Source organism: Chiloscyllium punctatum, chromosome 5, assembly GCF_047496795.1.
Source record: "Chiloscyllium punctatum isolate Juve2018m chromosome 5, sChiPun1.3, whole genome shotgun sequence".
NCBI lineage: Eukaryota > Metazoa > Chordata > Chondrichthyes > Orectolobiformes > Hemiscylliidae > Chiloscyllium > Chiloscyllium punctatum.
This window is the reverse complement of record NC_092743.1, coordinates 56,097,803-56,118,975: the sequence shown is the minus strand read 5'-3', so window position 1 is coordinate 56,118,975 and position 21,173 is coordinate 56,097,803. Positions and strand designations below refer to the sequence as shown.

The following is a 21,173-nucleotide window of genomic DNA, read 5'->3' as shown; positions in this document are numbered from 1 at the left end:
GTACAGTCTCTCACAATTGTGACAAAAATTTTGAACAGCTCTTCATCCTCCTGATTAAAAATGGAGTGCCAAAACACTTCACACAACAATAATAAGAATACTTACAGCTACCTTTTACATGTGGTGCAAACAAAATCCATAAGCTTGCAAAATAATTATTTGGATCAAATTGAAAATGGTCCATATGCTCTCAACAAACTCCTTAAGTCAATAACTGTCAGAAATGTATAGGACTTCACATATAATTGTGACGTGCAATTCCAGTACAGTTCCACAGATAATCAATCGAAGACAGATACAAAATGACACATTGCATTAAATTTTAAATCCTGAGAGTGAGGCGTCAGATGAACACCCCACTTTAGCTTGTGGGTTTTAGCATTTAGACCACATTTAATAGATCAACCCAAACTTGCAGTGGATATTTCAAAACTTTGTTAGGCTGCTCATTCCTCATTCAGGTCTGGGCACTACTTACTGACTTTTTGCTTTTTATCATTAGGATTAGAATCCCTATATTGGGGAAACAGGCCCTTTGGCCCAATAATTCCTCACCGACTCCCCCGCCCCGAAGAGTAACCCACCTAGACCCACTCCCCTACCCTATATTTACCCCTGACTAATGCACCTAACCTACACAACCCAACACTATAGGAAATGTTGAATGGCCAATTCACCTAACCTGTACATCTCTGGATTGGGAGGAAACTCACGCAGAAACAGGGAGAATGTGCAAACTCCACACAGACAGTCACCCGAGGCTGGAATTGAACATGGGTCCCTGGTGCTGTGAGGCAACAGTGCTAACCACTGAGTCATTCTGGCATGTGATACAGAAAGCAGGAAACTGTAGGCCAGTTAGCCTAACATCTATTATTGGGAAAATGCTGGAGTCCATTATTAAGCAAAAAACAAATGAAAGGCCATTAAGAAACGCCTAATGCAATAAAACAGAGTCAATATAATTCTGTGAAAGGGAAATCATGTTTGATAAATTTGGTAGTATCCTTTGAGAATATAAGAGAAAGTGAGGACTGCAGATGCTGGAGATCAGAGCTGAAAAATGTGTTGCTGGAAAAGCGCAGCAGGTCAGACAGCATCCAAGGAGCAGGAGAATCGATGTTTCGGGCATAAGCCCTTCTTCAGGAATCAGGAAGTGACACAGGGATCAGTCTGAGAGCTTCAATTATCTATGACATATATTAACAACTTGGAGAAGAGCCAGAGTGCAATATATTTTGCAAACTCTCCTTATTTTGTTTATGTGGTGTGGGATATGAACATTTCTGCAAGGCCAGCATTTGTTATTCAGTCTGAATTGTCATTGAATAGTGATGGTGAGTTGTATTCTCGAAGTGCTGTAGTTCGTAATGTGTAGGTACACCAACAATGCTTTTTTTAAAAAAAGAATGCTCATGGGATATCGGCATCTCTGGCTCAGCCAACATCTACTGCCTAGACAGCAGTTAGGAGTCAATCCACATTCCTGTGTCTGGAGTTAAGTACAGATCAGACCAGGTAAGAATGGCAAATTTCCATCTTTAAAGACATGAGTGAACCAGATAAGTTTTCATGACAACCAGCAGTGGTTGTATGGCTACCATTAGGCTAGCTTTTCATTCCAGATTTTGTTGAATTCAAATTTCCCCATCTACCATGGTGAGATATGACTCATTGTTCCCAGAACATTAGCCTGGGGTTCTAGACTACTGACCAGGAATATATTACTATCCCACCACCCTTGATCACAGTAATCCAATAACAGTGAAAATATGGTGATTTAGTTCCAAGTTCAGATGGTGCATCTCCTGGAAGGGAAAATGCAGTTGGTTTTGTTCTATGCAACAGCTGTCCTTGTTCTTAAATGGTAGAGATTAAATGTTTGGAAGGTACTGCTAAAGGATCCTTTGGGTCCTAATGTATGTTATAAGGAACTGACTTAGTTGATCTATGAAGTTCCTGCTGGGTGAAGTAAGTTACTTGCCTTTTAATGTCTGTGAGCTGGTTTGCATTGCTCTGTTTTGATACTCACTGTATGAATTGGGCTAAATGATCATGCAGAAATTTTTTTTATACCCATCTTCAATACAGTATTGCTTAGTAGAGATATAGGACACTGTTGCACTACTATGGAAATTTTGGGAATGTACTGCTGTATCCCACTTATTTTTTCACAAATGCAGATGGTAAATTCAGCAGCTGTTCACAAGACAGCCATCTGAGATCTCAAAGTACAGCACCAACTGCAGTAGAATTGCATAGTTGTTTTCAGCTGCAGTTTAGGAGTTAATTTAAAGAAACTCATTGCAAATAGTGCAAATTGTAGTCAGTATAAAATTGCAAAGTTATTTATTCCAGTGATTACAAAAATAACTCTAATCAGTTAGGAAATGGTTAGCAAGCACAGGTTAACAAAAACTAATCATAGATTCATAGAATCCTGATGTACAGAAGAAGATTATTTGGCTTATTTTGTCTAGGTCTATTTTCCACAAGATCAACACAGCACAAAGTGCCATTTCCCTCTTTTATGTCATAGCCTTACTAGCTTTTCATGTCTGAAAATGTGTTGCTGGAAAAGCGCAGCAGGTCAGGCAGCATCCAAGGAACAGGAGAATCGACGTTTCGGGAATCAGCCCTTCTTCAGGAATCCTCATTCCTGAAGAAGGGCTGATGCCCGAAACGTCGATTCTCCTGTTCCTTGGATGCTGCCTGACCTGCTGCGCTTTTCCAGCAACACATTTTCAGCTCTGATCTCCAGCATCTGCAGTCCTCACTTTCTCCTCGTAGCTTTTCATGTCCCAAATAAAGAACCTAGTTTCAGACAGACAGAAGTTCAGAGTCAATAAAATAGATGACAACCATTCACAAGTTAATTTCTCAGGTCAATTACCAAACCAATCAGGGTCAACTTTCCTGATGTAAAGTTTACACAAAGTTAAACTTGGAAGTTAATTGCCAATCAGTGCTTATCGGTATATTGTGGATAATCATGCCTCTATCAATGACAGTCCACTTTTTAAACAATTGGCACTCTCCTCTCATGTAGTAGACCTATTTTTCCCTAAAATTGGTATTCTTCTGAGTTGTCCTAATGAGTGCAAGATCAAAAGCTTCAACAAAATGTGTCTTTTTGCAGCAATATTCAGGTTACGTACAACTAAATGACTATGGCATATTCAGACTGGTAAAGGAATGTGGTTGTTGGAATATAAGATATTAGAAGCAGGCTAATTGCTCGTTGAACTTGCTCCACCATGCAACAAAATGTCTTAAGTCAATTTTCCTGCCTACACCCACAAGATTCAACTCAAAAATCTAATTTAATTTTGAATAAAATCAGTGAAGCAGCCTTCACTGTTTTTTAGGGGATGAGAATTCTACAGACTGATAACACTCTGAGAGAAAAAGATTATTCTCACCTTTTCATCTTAAAAGGGAGACATTTTAATTTACTCTGTGTCAATTGTTCTAACCTCTCCACAGGAGGAAACATCTTCCCAGGATCTTAAAATTTTCAATAAACTGGCCATTAGTCATTTTGCAGGTGCAGAAATTGAGCATTGAGAATCACAAAATAGATTCCAGCTATCCTCTAAATCATTTCTGAAAACAATGTCATAACCAATTAGAGTTAAACTGCTTAATTTTTTTTATATAAAGCTTGGTAGTTAATGGTCAGTTATTTAAGAATTGGTGCATTCTTCATGAGTTGAGTGAATCTGCTATGAACTACTTCTACCATAATTACCTCCCTCTTTTTCAAATAAGGAGAACAAATCTGAACATAGATCAAATCTGAACCGTATGCAGCTGGAGTAAAATTTCCTCCTTTTATAATCCATTCACTATAAAATGACAACATTTTATTTGGTGAGTGTGCTGGTTGTGGATTTGACATATTGTGTGGGTGGTCTGTGTGGTAGGAGATGAAAAATCAACCACCACCATCCCCCACAAACTGAGAGTTCAGCAGAATGTCCAGGCCATTTTCACTTCAGGGCATCATTTAAATGCTACAGCATTTAAATGGGCGGCACGGTGGCAGTGGGCGGCACGGTGGCACAGTGGTTAGCACTGCTGCCTCACAGCGCCTGAGACCCGGGTTCAATTCCCGCCTCAGGCAACTGACTGTGTGGAGTTTGCACGTTCTCCCCGTGTCTGCGTGGGTTTCCTCCGGGTGCTCCGGTTTCCTCCCACAGTCCAAAGATGTGCAGGCCAGGTGAATTGGCCATGCTAAATTGCCCATAGTGTTAGGTAAGGGGTAAATGTAGATGTAGGGGTATGGGTGGGTTACGCTTCGGCGGGGCGGTGTGGACTTGTTGGGCCGAAGGGCCTGTTTCCACACTGTAAGTAATCTAATCTAATCTAATCACCACTTCCTCACAGAACAAGGAGGAGGGATGCCAGCAGGCTGGAATGGAAAACTGAGCCAGAGGTGCTGTGAAGCTGAGATTAAAATAGGGCTGCAATGCTAATGTCATCACTAGCAGGTAAAATGAGCTCTCTGATGCCTGGGTGTCGTCCTCCCCTGACTAGTGTAAGGTCAATCATGATGATTTGAGTGAGAATGTAGCATAATAAATCCCCCTCCATCCTCAAAATTCCAACAGTCCTACCATATGGACAGGGCCAACGGTGATACCCATAGGTACCACCTAAAGGGACTCCAGCATGTTTTGAAAATTTGAAGCATACCTGATGATACAGGCCACACACACACACACACTGACATGGCTATGATTCGTTGAATAAAATACACAGGCAACAATCAGTTTCTTGGTCCCGGAGCTAGACTGAACAGCTGCAGTCTGAAGCAAGTTATAACTGGCTTTTATATTATGTGAGATGTTACTGCCTTCAGATAAGCTCAGACATACAAGCAACAAGTCAGTAAACCACCCTGGATTTTAATAAAATAATTAGAAACCACGTGGACTGACTCATCGTGCACAAACCAAACCTTTAAATTTATAAAGCTGTCAAATTCCCCTTGTTCCCAGTGCCAGCTAATTCTGGCGTGTGCTTGGAATGGCAACCGACCTCAAACAGAATTCTGTTTCCTTCCTCAGATGCTGCCCGACATGATGAGAATTTTCAGTACATTTTGTTTCTAATGCAATACCTCATTGTTTCTTAATGGTTTGATGTTGCTCTTAGGTAGGTTTACAAAGTGCTCCATAATATTTCATGTCAAGTGGTTTGGAAAAGCATTTCCCTTAAATGACAGGAATATTGGTGTCGCTTATTCTCTACTCATTTTCAAGACAGAAAATTATTTGTATTAACAAGTGGTGTTTGCTACAGCCAATGATCTAGGTAAGTACCTAGTTAGTAAAGTGACACTAGCAACAAATCCTAATTATTAGCCCCATTGTATCATGGGAACAAGATCCATGAGTGAAGCTCAAGGATGTATTTTCTAATTCAGACTCAATTCAGGAATATTGAGCATTAGTTTCTATACCTTTTATCATATAAATGCAGCTGTTGAATCAAACTTTGCTTTGTTCACAAGGTATAATGGGCTGAGAATGCTTAGGCCTGCCACTATAGTTAAGGGACAACATTTGCCAAGGAATTTTTAAAAAGCACTTCCTTTAAAACAAAATCAAGTTATTTTTTGTACATTGATAGTTTCATAACTCCAGCTTGTGGTAACTACTTGAACCACCAAAGCAAGGGTTTCCCTGAGGACAACATGAACTTTGCAAAGTTGACTTGTTTCTTTACTAGACAAAGGCTGCACTACAGTGTAGACAGATGGGCTTGGCTGTGTTCCAGAGAAATGAAACAAGGAGGTCAAACCCATGTGGATTCTGCTTTTATACTTGAAATAAAGCCCTAAGGTGATACTGCTGAAGATGTCAACATCCTTTGCTTTAATTTCAGTCAAGCATCGACTCATCTGAACTTTGTTTCCAATTCTGTGCAAATGTCAAACTGCTTTGAACTCAACAGGATAGGATAATATACGCACAGGCATAAAGTTTTATTTATTTTCAAATTCAAAGTCTCTTTTAATTGCCATCTAAAATCAGATAGAAAATTACCACAGAGATTTTGCAGTGCCAGGTCCTATTAAATGACAGAGCAATACACCTGTAACAAGGACAGACGGTTCAAGAACTTGGCTCAAGTTGCTTTTCAGAACACAGAAAGATGTGCCGAATTAGCATCACTGATTTCCCATGGTATGCTCCAGCAGTTAGGAATAGAAACAGTAAAGCTTTTCATCAGTTCCTGTTTGTTTTCTGCCAGACGCACAGAGCAACTTTGAAACACCAGTGACCCTCAACTTCCAGACAGCCTTGGCGGCAAACACCAAAGTTGACAAATTACACAAGAAAGCATTAGAACTACCACTCCTACTGTTGAGTCATAGAGCAGGAAATAACTCAGGGGCAGAGAGTCAGGATTTGTTTTCCAAACCGTCAATGGTTTCTAACCACATGATCTCAGCATTGCAGCTGGTGGGAATAAAAGATCTTATTCCTGCATTGTACAGTAGTTTGTAACAGATACCAAGTGGATCAACCATTACGGTGTTGTTTAGCAACCTTGTCATAGAATTTCCCCCTCCCATTTTACAGGCATTTTATCAACTCAGTTCACTAATCCACAAATGGTGTTTGTCGAACAAAAATCAAGGGAGCCGCTGTTGCTGCAGGACAAGCTTTACAGCTGCCTACATCAATTACTCAGCCATGAGGCAAGTAACAAAAAACAGCTGTACTACAATTAAAAGTGTCCTTACTAAGGGCAAGGTAAATGCTTAACAAAACTCTCTGTCTTGTTTTAATTATTACAGAAACTAGTATAAATACTCCTTAAATTATTCTTCTGGAGTGCACTGATCCATTTTACTTTAAAATATAAACTTAAATGCCATGTAAGGTACCAATTGTTTGAGATGAAATCATAAACCAAAAGGTTTATCAACACCTTCACTGTACTCTGTTGTAGAATCACTTCAGTCAGTTGCCATTCTGACTAATTTAGTAGTAATATTATAAGATTTTTAAAAATGGGATTACAGCTTTATTAAAAATTTTCCTTTTTGCCACAAGGTGTCATGACTGACACTAACAGAAGCTTGGCTTTACAGATTTAATCATAGCAGGACTAAACCTTTAATCTTAAACTTACTTTTAGTGCGGGGTCTGAGCATTGCTTCTCTTTGGCAGAGTGAATGGTGTCATCCAATTCCAAGAGTGATTCTAACTCCTGGGTGTCATTATCAAGTGGAAATAATTCCTGGTCCAACCCATGGAAATCACTGTCTGGTCGTGGATGACAGTAGGATTTAAGCTCCTCCACATCACTAATGTTAGCAGTGAACAATTAATACACTGTTAATATCCTTATTTTAAATGTAAGCCTTGCAACATCCACATTTGGTGTTTTAGCAGCTGAGGACAAACATGCTTCTGTTTCTCTGCTACCATGCTGCTCATTCATACTTTTTTATTCACCACTGCACTTCCCTGAATTGACTGCAAAAATAACCTGTGGGAAGATTGAACTGAGCCTGTGCTTGCTCTGGCTGGGATGTTTGATCCAGAGTGTTGAGAGATGCTGATCACCTGGAACAGTTCAGACTAGTTCTTGGAAGTTAGCTACACTAACAAAAGAGGGGCATAAATGAGAACATTGGCTGCACTATACCCATCAGGCAGTGTTTACATGGTGAGTGTTAAAATAGAACAATGACCAATGAATGTTGGAAATGTGGCACAAAAACAGAAATTGCTGGTGAAACTCTACAGGTCTGGCAGCATTTGTGGGGAGAATATATTTATGATCCTTCTGATCTACTGCTCTCTGTTGCTGAACGTTCTGTACTTAGCAAAGGACTTAGTTTCCATACCTCTCTGAGCTCTGTCTCCACCTATCCACTGTTATGAAGGTGTTGGTGTGTACTGTACCTTTAAGCAAGTTGAAAAGTCAGCAAGGACTGGCTGAAAGCACAGGGAGTCCTTAACAAAGTAAAAATGTAACACTTGGTTGAAGCACATAGCTGGAGTTGTGTTGCTATGGAATAAAAATAAATGCAAATTTAGCCAATTAGTTTAAATTATGCTCAAGATACCAAAATCTAATCGAATTTGAAATGTAATGTTTTTGAAGACATGAAAAACAAATGAAATGATCTGATTTTTTGGGGTATAAAACCAGACATTTTGAACAGTTAGGGGGAGAACTGCCAAGCAATAAACAGACTGCCAGCAGAACAGCTCTCTGAAAGGTACCTGTCTATAAGAAATTTGTGCAGCAGAACACCAAAGTCAACATAGAAGAATCTACAGAGAAAGTTCGACATCTGAAGACTATACCTGGGTTTGAAATTGATTTTGCTGTAAATTTAAGAGGGAATTTATTGGACTGGTATTGTAGAGAGGGAGGTAAAAGATGGATTTAAGAGAAAGGAGTGTGTGTTAGTTTTTTTAGTATTCTCTGTTAGACTTAAAGAATAAAATTGTTCATTTTTACTTTAAATGATGACCTCTGGGATAGTTCTTCGCCTCTCGAAATTTAACAGATTACAGAATGAGGTGAGCTTCTCTGTGCGTCAGGTTTAAAATTAGCAGAGGGGTTTACCCCATGTTGTAACACCATTCACCTCTCCAGTACTGACCATGCCCCCCCAACCTCAGCTTTAGCACAAATATCACAAATATCCTTGGGTTGCTATCTCTTCTGAAGAGTCACCAGACTCAAAACATTAACTTTTTTTCCCCACAGATGCTGTCATACCTGCTCAATTTTGCCAGAAATGTCTGTTTTTGTTTATATTTGAGTGTTTGTGTAAGATGAAGTGAGTACATGTGAGAACAAGTGGGAACAAGTGAGAACAAGTGAGACAATAACTGAACTGAAATAACTCCACAGAGGCTGGTATCCCATCACCAAGTCACCCTTTATTTATATGTGGAGAGTTCTTGACACTAATCCAGCCTCCTACAAGCCAGCTCACAGAGGGAATAGAACCCCTGACTCCTGTCGATAGCTGTCAGCCAGGGCTCCCTGATTAGACCTGGTTAACAGCCTCGATTAAGGAAATCATATTCTATTCTACACAAACCAATAATTAATATTACCCATCAGCTTCAGATGGTTCATGGATTTTACCTTTGTGTACTCCCTCAAGCTTTTTTAGCACCAGAACTAGCCCAGCAAGGCCTGGAAGGAACTTAAGATATAAAATTACATGTTTTTCAGACCAGTTTTGTTCCAATATTGTCTTGTCTTTAAAGTAGACAAATAGTGCTGAAGTGTAAGGAGCTTCAATAAGACAGACAGAGACAAATGTGTTACGCCCCTTGGTTGTGTTGCAAGCGTGCTTTGTAGACTCACTTTTCTGAAAGAAAATGCAGAAGAAATTCAATTTTAAATGACGGGTGTGCTCTGCCACAATATATGCATGTGAAATTTTGAAAAATACGTATATTTATTTAGTATGGACCATATCGCCTTAGACATGGCGCAACCTATTAAGAGTGCAAAGTGGGTTTGCATACTTTGCAAACTACATGGTATGATAAAAGATTAGCCTGCCCAATTTTGAAAAATATCCCAAGGGCTTAAACCTGATTCCCCCATTATTGTCTTACACATGAAGTGTACCAGACTCATACCATTTACTCCCAAGTTGAATACACTTCTCAAGTGTACGGGCAAACTTTCCAGTCAGGCAATTTTTGGAAAAGTATTCCCATTGCAGCATCTGCAAAAGAAGAAATTCTTCAACTGTCTCCATCAAAAATGTTCTTTCCTGTAGCTTTGTTTGACCAAAATGCAGACATTTTCAGTTTCAGTCCATGATGAAGAATTGCAGGATACAGAGCTGGATCTTCCGGTCAATGGTAGAGATGTTCACCACTGACCATGTGAAGAAGTGTGACCTTTTCTTTAAGGAACCGGCTCTCCTGACTGCATCAAGGGCCTAATGAGGAAGTCAGTTTCGAGGTTTGGTGTGACTGATGAAATAACAATTTATTGAGGCTACAAGCTGAAGATGTTGTCCAACTCAATCACAGGCAAGTGTTTCCTGATTTTCTTATTTAACGGTAGCAAAACAAGTTTTAATTACAGCAATCGCAACACCCCCTACACTCAGTATCCACCTGTTACTCCCCCCACCCCCCCCATCTCACAACTCTTCAATTTGACTTGTGTCAGGAATAGCATCGAGGAGCGGTAAAACGGAGGAAGTGGGATGCCAATGGGAGTTTGTGAGAGGAGATGGGGAAGTTTGAATTTACCGATAGTGAGCATGCCGCCAGAATAATCAAATATAAAGAGCTTTCTTTTCCTCAATGTGTTAATTCAATACCTTTCCTTATCCTTGATTTGGAGATGCCGGTGTTGGGGTGTACAAAGTTAAAAATCACACAACACCAGGTTATAGTCCAACAGGTTTAATTGGAAGCACACTAGCTTTCGGAGCACCGCTCCTTCATCAGGTGGTAGTGGAGGGCTCAATCCTAACACACAGAATTTATTGCAAAACTTTACAGTGTGACGTAACTGAAATTATACACTAAAAAATTGATTGTCTGTTAAGTCTTTCATCTGTTTGAATACCATGATAGTTTCACTTCTTTCATGTGTAAATCACAAAACCTTTTTTTAAAATGTTGCATTCTCAGGTTAGCTGTTAACAATGGTGATAGCTAGACAATATGTTGCAGGCATTAGCCCCCTGTGTTCTCTGTCAATGCCATGATGTTTAGATTGATTCTAATCTAAAAAGTGAGATAACAGAGTTTTACATGAATTTGTGCAGTTTTGGAGCTCAGAGTTCTACATGAATGCATGCGGTTTTTGAGCAAAGTACAATGTAACCCTGCAAGTACAAATTCGCCCCACAAAATATATGTGTGCATGTGGGTCTTTGTCTGTCTGTGTGTGTGTATCTGTCTGGGTTGGGGGTTGTGAGCATGAGAAAGTGTATGTGTGTGTGTAGTGAGTGTAGAATGTCTTAAATCTGTGAGGGGGTGCATGTGTGAGTGTGGGAGTATGTGTGTCTGTAAGGGGTGTGTTGGTGTTTCTGTGTGCGTCTGTGTGTATGTGTGTATAGGAGTGCCTGTGTGTGTGTGTATATGAGAGAGTGTGTGTGTGTGTGTGTGTGTAGGAGTGTCTGTGTGTCTGTATAGTGCAATGGTGGTCACCTGTAATGTGACATGAACCCAAGGTCCCGGTTGAGATCCTCCCTATGGGTACTGAACTTAGCTATCAGCCTCTGCTTGGCCACTTTTTGAAGCTGCCTATCCTGAAATCTGCCATCCGAGCCTCTGCTATTTGTGTCTAAACTTTACACCAAAATCTGTCTCATCCCTGTGCTCACTGTCTACATTGGTTCCTGTGTTACCAACATAATAATTTTAAAATTCTCACTGTTGTTTTCAAATCACTTTATGGCTTCACGACTCCTTAACTCTGTTACCTTCTCCTGGGCCCAAACTCTCTGAGGTATCTGTACTCTCATAGTTCTCACCTTTATATTATCTGTGATTTTAATCATAGAATCTTTACAGTGCAGTCGTGCCTGTACCAACCCTCCAAAGAGCATATCCCTTTAACTCCATATTTCCTATGTCTAACCCACCCAGCTTGCACAATCCTGTACACTATGGGCAATTTAGCATGGCCAATCCACTTTAGGTGCACATCTCTGGACTGTGGGGGGGAGCTGGAGCACCCAGAGGAAACGCATGCAGGAGCAGGGAAAATGGGCAAACTTCACATAGACAGTCGCCCAAGGCTGGAATCGAACCTGTGTCCCTAAGCTGTGAGGCAACAGTGCTAACCACTGAACCACTGTGCCGCCCCCACTTTGCAGCATTTATGGCTGCACTAGAATATCTCCCTTCACCACTGTACCTCATTTTCCTACTTTAAGACACTCATAAAATCTACCTCAATACTAAGCCATTAATCAGCTGACCTACTCTCTCCTCATGGCTCGATGTTATATCTTGTTTTAGTATGGTCCTTTATGTCCATTCTCCAACGTAATGCTCCAGTGTCATGGATGTGAGAGTCCTGATGGCTAAGGAATGCAGGGGTTTTCACAATCCAATCTTTCTAAAATAATTTTCAAAATGTTCCCCACTGTTCTGCTCCCAAGTCCTCGCTCACAGGAAGGGTTCAGGAGAGGAAAGTTATGGCAGGGTGGTTCAGAGAGAGTGAGGGACCACATTTCAAAAGCTGCAGAGTGAGGAGCAGGGAGGATCTGAAGGGAGCAGGAAGATCAGAGAGCAAAGGTTCAGAAGCAAAATTGTTAGTGAGATTGAAGTTCTGTAAATAACAACATTTCTCTTTCATTTTAAACTTGTTTTATCATAAAAGATATTTCATCCACCAATGTAGGAATTTATTAATGTAAAATATATCAACTTCGTACACAAAATTGAAAAGATGATACATTCTGGAAATGTGGCAACGATCATGAGCCTCACAGCAAAGGCAAATGTACAAATACTTATCACATTTCTGGACTTTTACAGTTAGTATCAGGTATGCCAGGAACAGAGTTACTGACAGATTCTGCACTTAAGCCTTGCTTTTGCATTTTCTCAGAGGAAAACAATATCCTGAGGCAAGCAATTAAGGTTATTTCACTCATTAATAAAAATAGAAATTCTGATCAATGAATTTTATTTACAAACATTTACGTCACATACACATGCTTGTCAGCACGATTTTACATAACTGGTCAGAATTTACAACTGAACGTTTGATTATTTATCTCTTGCCATATGAATGAATAGAAAATTCTGTTATGTATGAAAGTATGTGTTACCAGAAAATTCAAATTCATTTTCTCAGCCTTGCCATTGTAATTATATTAGGTTGTTCAAATAACTGGATTTTTGAAATGTTCTTGTGAAAAAATACTTCATTATGAGTATGCAATAAACAAATTCATGAATTGTTGACTTCTGTATCTAACTTCACAAAGTATCTGTGAGTTCAGAGATGTCTCTTTACAAATTTCTATGAATTTTCTTTGCCTTTAAAAGTTACACAAGCCACAAAATACTAATATGTATTAATACTATTACAAATTGTTAAAACCATTAATCTACAGTGATGGAGAAGAACAAAAGGAGTTTTCGGTCTGTGAGATAGATTGTGCATGTCATTGTTGTTGCATAGAAAGACTGGAGAATTTAAATACTAATCAGTACCTGGTACTTTTAACTTTAGGAAACTTGCCAAAAATTAACTTTTCTTAAGACTGCTCAATTATAGGGGCACATGTGCTCCTCCAGGTCTTTGATGATTTAATGACAAAGCAGCATGATTGGATAATGCTGCTATTTGATCTGGACTTTGATACATTAAGTACAATCCTCTAGTTTACTTTCTTTTTTATTTCAAAAATATGCTTTATTGATAAAATAATTTTTTATATACATAATCAGAACCATAGTTCAAGTTCACAGTGGCTTATCAAGGAAACAAACACTGGAGTTTGACTCTATCGTAAAAACCAAAGACCTCTCTTTTACATACAATACTATATTTACATACATTTGAGGCACTAGGAGGATCTCTTTCACCACTGCACCTTAGCAGCAGCTGCCATAAGCTTTAGAGTGTCCCTCAGCACGTAGTCCTGGACCTTGGAATGTGCTAGTCTGCAACACTCGGTGAAGTTGCTCTGGAAGACCAACAAATTTCATGCAGACCAAACAGCATCTTTCACCGAGTTGATGGTCCTCCAGGTGCACTTGATGTTTGTCTTAGTGTGCATTTTAGGGAATAGACCGTAGAGAACAGAGTCCTGAGTCAGGAAGCTGCTTGGGATGAACACCAACGAAAACCACTGTATCTTTCTCCAGTCATTTGGCAGAATACCTCATCACAAGAACTTTCCAACAAACACCACGACATTGCTTGGCTGCTGGTGAGAAGGGTACTACCTGAGATCTGTCATGTGTGCCCAGTCAGTGTGCAGTACTGCACGCTGCTCTTGAAGCGGTCTATTGTACTAGAGTCTTGCTTCAGGGGAAGCTGCTGGCCAATCAGAGACTGGTGGCTTCCGGATCCAGAAAGACTATTGGTCAAGCCTCAGTTTCTAAAACATTTGATGGTGACATACTAAGCAGTTTACTTTTGTTTCTCACTGGATGGGGGCTGCAAGGAGAAGGGAGTTTGAAATGAGGGCAGAGGATTGCTTTAAGAAGACACCCCCAATCTGTGTCTTTGATTATCCCAGGTCAGGGCAAATGGAGGGCCCCATCAAATAGTAGGCAAACCAACCATATTCTTGCCTATTGAGAAGTCAGGTTATTGGATCATTCATGAGTTGAAGCCCTTAAGTGGTCATTAATTGTAAGAGGTTTCAGAGCTGGTGAGTTGATAAAGTCCCCAGTGGACCTTTTCATCATGCTTTTAATTGTTGAAGTGGCAAGAAGAGGCAAAGTGTCTCTCCTGCTCAATTATTTCCTTGTCTCAACTCTCTTGCTTCCTCCATGAAGAGAATTTTCCACCCATCAGCAATATTCTCCCACTATGATAACATTGCCCCATCCCTAACCTGTTTCCCTATGGAAAGGATTATTACTAATGCAAGAAAAGTTCCCCAAAGCAGTTTCCAAGAAGGAACCCACAAGAGCCAGTAATACAACATTGACCAAGGGCTGAACTGAATGAGCTGTATAATATTCTGGACAAAAAAACAGATTTGAATCCTGCACCAAGAAACCTAGTCCTGATACCCAAACCCTGTCCAGCACTTACAAGACACAAACCAACACTATGATGGAACACTCCACAACTTGTCTGGATGGGTGCAGCTCCAACAATACTCAAGAAGCTTGACAACATTCAGGTCAACACAGCCCATGTGACTGACACCATGTCCACAAATATTCATTTATTCTATCATCGACATTCAGCAGAAGCAGTGTGTACTGTTGATGAGAAATTCACCGAGTGCCTTAAACAACACTCTTCAAGTCCACAACCACTCATTCTTAATCTCTGTTATCACATGACATGGTCTGCTTTCAGTGCAGCCTACCCATTCTCTCCTAAGCCCAGCTTTCATTAGCAGTTATTCAGTTTCTTTTCTGTCCTGGCTTAATGTCAACAGTCCCTTTATTTGCCTACCCCTTTCATACTTGTTTCTCTCTGAACTCAGTCTCCACCTATCCACTCACTTCTCCCAGCATGCTTCACCCTCACCCCTAACCACACCATTAGCATAAATAGTATTTTTGCCAAGCTGCTATCAGCTCTGATTGATTAAGAGTCACCGGACTCAAAATGTTAACTCTGTTTTCTCCTCACAGACGCGGCCAGACCTGTTGAGTTTCTCTAGTAGATTCTGTTTTTGTTTCAGATCTCCGGGTCCTTGACTTTTTTTTTGATTAAGGAGTATTTATTTATTGGCTGAAGGGTGAGACATTATGCCATAATCAATGCAGATTGTTTTCCTAGCCTGCCTGGGCCCTTTTAAATGTTTGAAGATAATGCAAGCAATCAGAAGGGAGTGAAGAGAATTAAAACTTGATAAAACATAGGGGGTATAGTTAGTAAGTTTGCAGATGACACCAAAATTGGAGATGTAGTGGACAGCAAAGAAGGTTACCTGATAGTACAATGGGATCTTGATCAGATGGGCTAATGGGCTGAGGAGTGGCAGATAGAGTTTAAGTTAGATAAATGTGAGGTGCTGTATTTTGGAAAGGCAAATCAGAGCAGGACTTATACACTTAATGGTAAGGTCCTAGGGAGTGTTGCTGAACAAAGAGACCTTGGAGCTCAGGTTCATAGTTCCTTCTAAGTAGAGTCACAGGTAGATAGGATAGTGAATAAGGCATTTGGTATGCTTTCCTTTATTGGTCAGAGCACTGATATAGGAGTTGGGAGGTCCTGTTGCGGCTGTACAGGACATTGGTTAGGCCACTTTTGGAATATTGCATGCAATTCTGAACTCCTTCCTATCAGAAGGATATTGTGAAACTTGAAAGGGTTCAGAAAAGATTTGTAAGGATGTTGCCAGGGTTGGAGGATTTGAGCTATAGGGAGAGGCTGAATAGGCTGGAGTTGTTTTCCCTGGAGGTTGACGGGTGACCTTATAGAGGTTTATAAAATCATGAGGGGCATGGATAGGATAAACAGATAAGGCTTTTTCCCTGGGGTGGGGGAGTCCGGAATTAGAGGGCAGGTTTAGGGTGAGAGGGGAAAGATATAAAAGGGACCTAAGGGGCAACTTATTCACACAGAAGGTGAAGCATGTATGGAATGAGCTGCCAGAGGAAGTGCTGGAGGCTGGTACAATTACAATATTTAAAAGGCATCTGGATGGGTATATGAATAGGAAGGGTTTGGAGGGATATCGGCCAATGATTGGTAAATGAGACTAGATTAGGTTAGGATATCTGGTTGGCTTGGACGAGTTGGACTGAAGAGTCTGTTTCCGTGCTATACATCTCTATGACTCTAATCAACGCAGCAGTCAAACAACTCAAGGGATAAAGTGAAAATTAAATTAAATTAAATGTCATTCAATAATGAGAAATTCAAAACCTTGCTTTGAGTTTTGTTGAGTCAGCGTAGCTGTGTGGAATCACAGTACAATGTGTCTGACAGAACCTAGACATGAAACACCTCAGCAAACGAGATGAAGGAACCTGCGGGGTAACTAAATAGCATTTTTAAGTTAAAATAAACTGTTTGTTAATTGATGAAGAACTTGTCAGTTTAATTATCTGTCTCTCAACCAAGTTTGCAACAAGGCTGCCTCATCTGTGGGAGTGTATGAACAAATCACAGCTGATAGTCAAATACAATGAATATAAATAAGTGCTCACTTACACATGAGTCAAACAGGTTTGAAAGAGGAAATGGCATTATTTATCTGAACAAGGTCATCACAACTTATTGGTCATAATCGTCAACAACAGTTACACTGTAGCAGAGGCAATTAAAGAACAAAGATCGAAAGTAAATTTAAATTCTTTCGAAACATTGTTTTCAACACCAGAGAATGAAGCATTCTGACTACACATCTGAGTGCTGCAATTCTGATCAGATCAAAGGCAGAAACTCAGTGGAATTCCTGGACAGGGACCAGAAAATGAGGTGGACCCTGGCACTGCCTGGAACTCTTCTTAAACTCTTTATATTCTGGAGGTAGCAAAGTGGGCTCGTTGGAAAGTGTTCTGCCTATTTCTTCGTTTAAGGAGGTCATATTTAGCAGTTATCTGGGGTACCAACTGGTGTTAGTTCACCAAAAGGGCAGGAATGGTTCGACTACCAGTCACCGATCTCTCAAAAACTCAAAACCTCAGAAACCAAGGGCTAAATTTCATGTCTTTTTTTGGGGTTAAGTATCAATTTCATAGAGGGTTTCTCCCCATGAGACCTAATATGTTTTCCCACTGCATCTTCCCAAATCCATCTCATTAACTACCTTTCCCAGTCCTCATGCACTCCTCCCATGTGACTCTCGTCCCATTCTACCACTCACTGTGTGCAGCACAACTCAACACTGCAAAGATTTCCCTGAATGGACAGACATTTCTGGTGCCCCAGCACAAAGTGTCCTTGCTGCAGTATTATAATGACAGTTGCTTTTGTGCCCTGAGGTGCGGCATGGAAATGTAGAAGTTTCAATGGACCAGAGGTGTGCCGCGATCTTTCTTAGAGGCTTGTCACATATTGGTTACCAGTGTCCATGAGTGTGAGGTGCATGTGGTTGGTGCTCATGGAGCATGCCTTGAGATGTTTGTGCCTGGTATTCAACATGAAACTCTTGTGGAACAAGTTGAAGTCATTAGGTATCCGCTTCCATGTCGAGAATTTTTGGTGTCTAGTTTGCTCGTGTCAGCTGGTACAATGTAAAGCAGCATATTCATGAAGCAAAACTTGCAGTTAATATGGTTGTTAACAAGCAACAATCCCCCTTAATAGCAACTCACTGCTGCCTAGCAAGAATCACATCTCGACACCCAGAACATTGTTAAAAGATGTAGCAAATTGTTCCTGATATTGAACTAGGCCTCGCTTGTACTTCTCATGCAATTCTGCTCCATCTCTTAATGACAATAGCCTATGTAATTCAGGTCCTTATAAGATTCCAGCCTGAATTTACATTGAGCTGAGGTCTGACAACTCACCCTCTCAACTTGCAGCTTCAATTTGCTGGCACACAAAGGCCACAAACCAGGAGATATTAAAATAAGATTTAAACAGATTGGCCACAGTTTTTATGGAAATTCTGTCAGATATTAAAGTCCATCAAAAATAATCACCTAATTGTGGACATTAAACTGTGATGTCATAAAAAAGTAACCACTGAACACTGGTGCTGGTATTGCATATGCATTGCGCTCTTGCCTGATTTTCCACCGAACTGTGGGGAGGTTGCGCCTGCAACTACCTCACGTGCTAGAAAAATTCATAGCAACTTCAGCTCAAATAAATTTCTTCCTGCCGAGACTCTTGAGACTTGAGATAAAAGAAGCACTGCTGAGCTCAAAGAAATTACATAAATGCACAAAAAGCTTTAGCTGCTGAGAAAACTAGCACTCCAGGCAAATGTCAAAAAACAGAGCGAGCAAGGGTTTGACATGGTCCAGAAATATTTAGAACTGATCTATTTCAAACTTAAAACTGCAGTTACACAACTTTGACAGTGGTCCATGCTGAACAATGGACATTGTGAAACATTACTTCCATTATATTAAGTATGACACAGAAGAATCTATTCACTGAGTGCCAGAGGTATCAAGAATTTATAGTGCAAAACAAGCAGATCATAATACTTGTCAATATTTATAAGACAGTAAAATAAATGTGGCCTCCTTATACAGGTCTCGAGCTCTTTGTCTGCAGAGGTGTTATGCATTTTGGACTATTTCCTGTAGCAGCTACAAAGATAAAAGGTGACAGACTAATAATTGCAGGAGCAGTATTAAGGGAAGCTTAACTCTGAAGTTTGTGATTGTGCAAGGATTGAACTGACTGGTTAAAGACATCATTTTCGAGGAAAAGAAATTTTCGGGAATGGCTTCAGTTACAGTTGGCAACCTTAGTTTAAGTTCTCCATGACACTGCTTTATTGGAACTAGGCATTGCTGACGTTCCATCTACTGGTGAGTGTTGCAAGTTACTGCACACTAAAGGATTTTAGAAAGGCGATAAAATGATAAATGGTTAACCAGGGAAGTGAAGCATAGTATTAAATGAAAAGAAGAAGGACACAATGTCACAAAGTTTAGTTGTAAACCAGAGGATTGGGAAAGTTTTAAAACCCCCAAAAAACCAAAATAGTAATAGAAAGGGAGAATATAAACTATGAGGGAAAATTAGCAAGTGATATAAAAGATGTAAGAGCTTATTTAAATATATAAAAAGGAATAGAGAGGCCACTGTCTTATAAATATTGACCAGAATTATGCACTGCTTGTTTTGTACTGCAGATTCTTGATTACTCTGGCACTCAGTGAGTAGATATTTCTGTGTCACTCATTAGGAGTACTATTTTCACAATGGAGTTATACTGTCCATTGTTCAGCATGGACCAGAGAAGGAGGCTAGGAAAATAATAATGAGGAACGAGGAAGTGGCAGATGAGCTGAATAAATACTAAGCTTCAGTTTTCATGGTAGTGGAGACTAACAGCATTCGGAAGTAATCAAGGGACTAAGGTTGGGGTGGGGGAAAGGAAACAGACACAAATGTATTGCTAGAGAAAAGGTACAAGGGAAACTAATGGGACTAAAGGCTGATACACTACCTGGACTGAATGGACTGCATTTCTGGATATTAAAAGAAGGGTCTACAGAGATAGTAGATGTACTGGTAGTAATCTTCCAATATTCCACAAATATACTGGAGGATTGTAAGTTGTCGATCTAACACCTTACTTAAAAATGGAAGGGGGCAAAAATCAGCTTACTGCTACTAGTGTAACATCTGTCATTGATAAAATGTTAGATTCCATTAAAAAAGGTGTAATTGTAGAGCTTTTAGGAATACGTCTATGATCAAGCAGAGTTGACATACCTTCATAAAGCGAAAGTCATATATGAAAAATGTATTAGAGTTTGTTGAGAACTTTACAAATTTCGACAAAGGGGAGCTAGTGGCTGTGCTATATTGGAATTTACATGAGGTGATCATGTACTGCACATGAGGCTACTTTAATAAGATAACAGCTCCTGGGGGCTGCTGGATTGTAATTAGCATGGTTCGAGGGATGCTTACCTAATAGAAGACAGAATGTTGGGATAAAGGAAGGATTTTCAGGATGATAATCTATAACTAGGGGAATACTGTAGCCATCAGGACATATTATTTAGAATATATATTCGGATGATGGAAGTCAGTGTCCTATCGTCACGTTTGCAGCTGACAGAAAAATAGGTGGAATAGCAAGTAGTGACGATGACATAAAGAATTGAGATGAGGTGTTGGTGAGCTCAGTTGACTGGATGCTGATTTGCAATGCAGAGTGGTGCCAAAACAGTGGGTTCAATTCCTCTACTGGCTGAGGTTACCATGAAGGCCCTGCCTTCTCAGATTTGTACCTTGCCTCAGATCTGGTGACACTCAGGTAAAACTCATCACCAATATTTCTCCAATGATAGTGTGGCCCCCTGAGACTTTAGTTTGCCTTTACAGGTGGGTATAAACAAGTTGGGTGATTAGACAAAAACTTGGCAGTTGGAATATGAGAAAATTTGAGGTTATGCACTTTGGCTGGAGAAATAGAAGAATTATTAATTATTATTATAATGGCAAAAACTGCAGAAAAAACTGCAATGGGATTTAGGATTCCAGTGCATGAATCACAAAAAAAAATTAGCGTACAAGTTCAGCAGGTAATAAGGAAAACAAGTGGACTGTTGGTCTTTTTTTCAAAGGGAATGGAGTACAAACATAATGCAGTCTTGCAAAAACCATACAAGTCACTAGTCAGACACATCCAATGAGAAATATTCATTTAGCAGCACTCCGATCTCCACTGGGTCCACACAACTTACCACTTCTGTCTTTGACTGGCCCTATTCCTACCCTAGTCATCCTTTTATTCCTCACATACCTATAGAAAGCTTTAGGGTTCTCCTTTATTCTACCTGCTAAAGTCTGCTCATGTCCCTTCCTTGCTCTGCTTAACTCTCTCTTTAAATCCTTCCTAGCTAATC

At 40.0% G+C, this 21,173-nt stretch overlaps 2 protein-coding genes across 14 annotated transcripts in view; one reads left to right on the top strand and one right to left on the bottom strand.

The window, feature by feature from the left end:
• Window positions 1–21,173, bottom strand: part of dlgap1a (discs, large (Drosophila) homolog-associated protein 1a) — a 766,490-nt gene that overhangs the window by 43,838 nt on the left and 701,479 nt on the right. The gene's annotated exons all lie outside the window — the stretch shown is intronic.
• LOC140477095 (homeobox protein AKR-like) overlaps window positions 1–21,173 on the top strand; it is a 285,068-nt gene that overhangs the window by 103,804 nt on the left and 160,091 nt on the right. The gene's annotated exons all lie outside the window — the stretch shown is intronic.